The sequence below is a fragment of the Cricetulus griseus genome, chromosome 3, assembly GCF_003668045.3.
Source record: "Cricetulus griseus strain 17A/GY chromosome 3, alternate assembly CriGri-PICRH-1.0, whole genome shotgun sequence".
NCBI lineage: Eukaryota > Metazoa > Chordata > Mammalia > Rodentia > Cricetidae > Cricetulus > Cricetulus griseus.
The window spans coordinates 281,967,374-281,973,154 of NC_048596.1; the positions used below are offsets into that span (position 1 = coordinate 281,967,374).

The window sequence follows — 5,781 nt, forward strand, 5'->3', positions numbered from 1 at the left end:
AGCTTTTTGTTGTGGATAAGGGGCAATATACTCTCTTCTGTAAAAGATTCTCAGCTGTTATAGAACGTTGTTGTCAGGGCCCAGGTCTAGGAAGGCTGGAATGTTAGTCAAAGGTTGGGAGGGATTCAGGTAATTGGGCTTTCATTAGAAGCATCTGTTTTGCTGACCCAGTTGAAGAATCAGGAGAAATCTGGACTGGTTTACATTAGCTTTCAAGAAGTCCAGGGGCACCTGGGGCTGGCATGGTGTAGATTGCCTTTGGAGCACTTTGTAGTCTGCAGCTGATTTCTGGGTCCTGTCCTGGAACTCACTTTGTAGACCAGGCTGGCCTCGATGTCACCGAGATCCACCTTCTTCTGCCTCTTGAGGGCTGGGATTAAAGGCGTGTGCCACCACCACCTGGCTGTGTAAGTGTTAATATAAATCTATATGGTTGTGACACATAATGCATATATTATATAACAGTATCACAGACAAAGCTATATAAAAATGATATATACTGTATGCTATATGGACTGGATGGTTACCCTAGGCTCCTGTGGTCTTGATGGCCTCATTGAGGGGCAGAGATAGTAGGCATTTGGCTGTCCTATAGGACAGCATTGTATCTTCAGCTACTGCATAGGGCAGCTTAGACCTTCAGCTGCCAGACACAGAAGGCCTGAGAAATTTCCCTGTGATGGAGGAACTTGGAAAAACTGACCCAACTTGACAAGCAGAGTAGAGCAGTCAACTCAAGTGTCCACATTTGGGATGCCCTAGTGGGGCTGCTCTCTGCCCAGTAGTTGTCATTGCTATAATCCAGATGGAGTTGTCTGTGCTCCATGGTCTTGAGGAGGCCCTAGGGTTGCTGCTAGGAGCTGGTGTTCCTGTCTATCATGGGAAGTTTTTTCCACTAAACATTCTCCCCTGTTCATGAGTTTTTTTTTTTTCCTCCAGACTGTATTCCAATTCCACAGCTTGTCTAGGAGAGCCTTTGGCTTTGGGGTTCAAGTGGGACACTGAGGCTGGCTGTCGTTTTGGACAAGAGGCTTATCAAAAAGACAAACTCCATGGATAGCAGCCTGAAGGGAGCAGGACACATGACTGAACAGATCACATGACTGGTGGGAAGCCCACAGTTACTGCTCACAGGTGGTCTCTGAATCCACTATGTGGGCAAGTTTTGCAGAGCAAGTGACTTTACTTCTGGAAACCAAACCACTGTAGTTTCAGGAACCATCACTGAATCATTCTGTATCTTCTCGTAACCTTGCATTGCTCATATGACTCTGTACTACCTTCTTCTCCTGGAAACACATAGCTGCCTCCATCTCACATCTCTGTCCCTCCTTCTATCTCACCTCCCCATTAAACAGTTTAAATGCCATATTCAGCAAACCCCTGAAAATTTTTGTGGGTTATCTATTAAGTATACCTGATTTTAAATAAACTTTGTGTTTAGTTATTTGCTAACCAACCTGGCTAGCATCGAGACTTTCAAAGTAACAATATCAATAAGAAAGGAGCTGGAGAGATAGCTCAGGGGGTAAAGTGATTGCCTTGCTATAAGTGGTCAGCCCTCATGGGAGCTCTGGGCTATTTACAAACAGCCTCAAAAAAACCAAAGTGGCTTTTGTTTGGTCCAAAAACCAGAGGAGGATTAACACCTGACATTATTTTCTGTACCTCTATCCCAGAGGAAGCAGGTTTGCCCTCCTCATATGGGAGGCTAAGCTTGCTGTATCTGAAACTCTGCAGTGGCCTTGCATGAGATATTGGCCCTGCAAGATATTGATGGCCTCACTTGGTATGGTGGTCCACACTACATCTCAGTGTCTGGTAAGCTGAAGCAGATATATCCTTGTGAGTGCAAGCCAGTCTGGTTTACATAGCAAGTTCCAGGCTAAGTTCTACGTATCTAGTTGCACCTCACCCCTGTACCACCCCAGAGATACTGATGGTCTTTGTAGTACACCAGCCTTGTTTCCCTGAAAGGTAAAGTAGAATGTATGATCTGTGAAGAGATGAACACTATTCCAAAGAACTGCATCATCTCCAATCAAGTGTGGGAAATGGATGTAAGGATGCCAGGCTATAGTGAAAGGACCAGAAAGGCACATCAAACAAAGCTGACTGGCATTATATTATTAAGCAGAAATGTTTGAGGCAACATGGTGGTTCAATGGGTTAGGAAGGGTTCTATCAGCTTGATAGCGATGCTGGAACATAGGCCTGAGATGCCGGAACTGCTTTTGGAACACTGCTGAGCAGATTAATATTTATTGTCCACTTGGAGGGTTTTGGATCACCTAGGAGAAGCAGGGGAGATACATGGTAAAGTGCCTGCAACTTAAGCATGAGGATTGGACCCCCTAGTTGACATAAATGTCAACTGCAGTACATGCACATGTCTGTACCCAAACCCTGGTACTCACTGGCCAATCTGCTTAGCCAAAATAACAAGATCCAAGTTCAGTAAGAGACCCGGTCTCAAAAAATAAGGTGGGGGTTGGAGAGATGGCTTACTGGTTAAGAGCACTTGCTGTTTTTGAAAAGGACCCAAGTTCAATTCCTAGCACTGACAGGGAGGCTCACAACCATCTGTAACTCCAATGCTAGAGGGATCCAGAATTCTTTTTGGGATTCTGTAGGCACTACATGCATATAGTGCACTGACACATGGTGGCAAACACTTACGCACACAAAATAAAAACACATAAAATCTTTGATTTTTTTGGTTTTGTTTTTCTTTAAATTATTTTTTATTTTATATATATATTGTTGTTTTGCCTGCATATATGTCTGAGTGAGGGTGTTAGATTTTGGAGTTACAGACAGTTGTTAGCTGCCATGTGGGTGCTGGAAATGGAACCTGGGTCCTCTGGAAGAGCAGTCAGTGAGTGCTCTTAACCTTTGAGCCATCTCTCCAGCCCCTGGTTTTGTTTTTCAAGACAGGGTTTCTCTGTAGCTTGCCCTGGATGGAACTCGATTTGTAGACCAGGCTGGCTTCAAACTCACAGAGATTTGCCTGCCTCTGCCTCCCTAGTGCTGGGATTAAAGATGTGCACCACCACCACCACCACCAGGCAAATAAAATCTTTGAAAAAGAAGTATCGGGGAGGCTGAGAATGGCACTATGTCTTTAATCATAGCATTTCGAGGCAGAGACAGGTGAATCTGTGAGTTCAAGGCCACCAAGTTCTACATAGCCTTTTAGGACTACAGTGAGACCCTGTCTCAAAAATAAATATGAAAATAAAATATTAGTGTGATTAAGGAAGTCACCAAACTTTGACCTGAGGCCTCTGTATGAACATACACTGCTGCATACATACGTTTATACACCTGTACAAACACACACCCACATCCCATCCCCAATTCCAAAAATAAAAACAGAATCATCTAAGAGATGGTGTGTCCAGGGGGACATTTCCAGAGAAGACTAAAGGTAGGAAGACCTACCCTGATTGTAGATGGCACCATAGCATATACTCAGGGATTAGATACAATAAAAGTTTGAAGTCAGCTGAGCAGCAGTCTTCTTGCTTCCTCCTTCTGTGAAACAAACTGTTCTGTCCTCCTATGCTCTATCACCATCATGGACTATGCTCCTCTGAAACTGCGATCTAAAATGAATCCTTCCTCCCTTAAAAGGCATGTTAGGCATTCTGGTCACTATGGTGTAAAAGCTGAGGCAGAAGGCATCTAAATTGAAATGCATTTATCGTGTAAGATCTTCTTGCTGACCCTAACACTACACAGGGTGATGGAGAGTCTCTACAGATAGTCAGCTTCCTTTAACGTCTATCTATGAACTCCCTTGTAAAATCTGGTTTTACAAACAACCCCACGGAGTCATTGGCCTTGGCAAAGTTAGCTACACATTTATGGATCTACCTCAGGGGCCTGTCCACTCTCCAGCACTATCATAATTTAGTCCTCATGGCTCTTAATTGCTTCTCCCTACCTAAGACACACTGGTCTATGACACTTGATGACATTATACTGATTGGAACTAGTAAGGGCCATCTTCACAAGGCTTTTATGTCATGTGACTTTCACCTCAGTAAAAGTTCTATGTGTCTAGTTACACGCATATGTTGAGAGATGTCTCTTCCAAAGTGAAGAGATTGCTGCATCTATCCTCTCCGACAGCCATAAAAAAATACCAAACACTTTTGGGACCCCTTTGGATTGTGAAGACAACATATTTAGCTGACACTATGGCCCATGTCTTGAATAACCCCAAAGCTTTGGCTTTTTACTGAGTCCAGATGAGCGAAGGCTTTGCAACAGATTTGGGCTGATGTCCATGGTGTTCTGCCACTTGGATGATATGATCCAACAGTTCCAAATCTCCGTGACACACAAGACAGGAATGAAGTATTGACAGAGCTCTAGTGGTAAAGCAGGCTTTGGACCATAAAAGAAGTCCTTCTCTGCAAACAGCTGTTCTTATTATCTTGTGTGTATGTCCATGTCCTGTAGTGCATGTGTGAAGGTTAGAGGACAACCTTGGACGCCAATCTTACCCTTCCACCTTGTTTAAAAAACAGGGTCTTATGCTCTCCCCTGTGTAAGTAAGGCAGACTAACTAGCCTGGGAGCTTCCGGGATTCTGTCTCTACCTCCCATCTCACTATAGAAGCCCTTCAATGACAGGGATGTGCTACTTTACTTGGTTTTGTGTATGCTCTGGGGAATCTGGACTCAAGTTCTTGCCCTTACACGGCAAGTGGTTTTTCCCACCACGCTATCTCTCCAGGTCAGTTGTTTTATGTAGGTGGTGCACCATCTAGTTACCCTGTGAACAAAGTTGTTCGCCATAAACTGGGTGTTGTCTGATCCACCATGACCTAAAATATGACCAAATGGAAGCTGTGCATATGGTTGAGATTGATAAAGTACCAGTAACTTATGCAGGAACATGTTCTAGATGCTGATGGCCCGTGGTCCTGTTACTCTCTCCAGCTCTAAGAGAAAACTCGGGTCCAGTTCAGTGGGTTTGGAACATTATGCACACAGCACCAGAGTAACAGTGGCATTACTGCATTGCTTGTCTGGAATGTCCCTACAGGACAGTGTGAGGGAAGTCCTATAATTCATTTTTCTTGGAAGGGGAAATGGCTAGATACTCTACATACTGATTTCATGGTCTGTGGCTAAGGGTTTGACTGGTCAGAAACTTGGAAGAAGCAAAAGATAGTAAAATATGTGGGCCCAACAATTTGTAAGGGCAAAAAGAAAAAAAAAAAGGGTGGGTGGGTGGTAATGAGTGTATCCTAAGAGAATTCTCAACAAATTTCAACCTCACAGGAGAGGATTTTAATATTCAAGTGAATATGATACTGACTATATATAAGGTACCCGTTGGCCTTCTCCTGAAGCCACACAGTATTATCCAAACAAATGACCATGGTGACAGATATGAAAGTTATGTGTGTGTGTGTTGGGAGGAACCATAACTCATCACTTCATTCTTTTGTCCCCAGAAGCAGCTCAGAGTTGTTGCCTAGGTGTCTAATGGATGTTTCAATGAGAAAATAACAATTACAAAAGTTTTAAAAGGTAGGGGATAGGGCCAGTTCTGGGAATGGCTTCATTAAAAAATAAAGGATAAGGAACATTTCTATATTTCAGTGTTTCCTTCTGTCTTAGCTATTTTCTTTTTAAGATTTTATTTATTTATCATGTATACAGTGTTCTGTTCACATGGATCCCTGCAGGCCAGAAGAGGGCAGCAGATCTCATTTCAGATGGTTGTGAGCCATCATGCAGTTGCTGGGAATTGAACTCAGGA

At 43.4% G+C, this 5,781-nt stretch overlaps 1 long non-coding RNA gene across 1 annotated transcript in view; it reads right to left on the reverse strand.

The window, feature by feature from the left end:
- Window positions 1-2,101: 2,101 nt before the first annotated feature.
- LOC113835042 overlaps window positions 2,102-5,781 on the reverse strand; it is a 6,191-nt gene continuing 2,511 nt past the window's right edge. The window contains exon 2 of the long non-coding RNA XR_003484155.2: window positions 2,102-2,291. This is a non-coding gene — a long non-coding RNA (uncharacterized LOC113835042). The remainder of the gene's footprint in view (window positions 2,292-5,781) is intronic.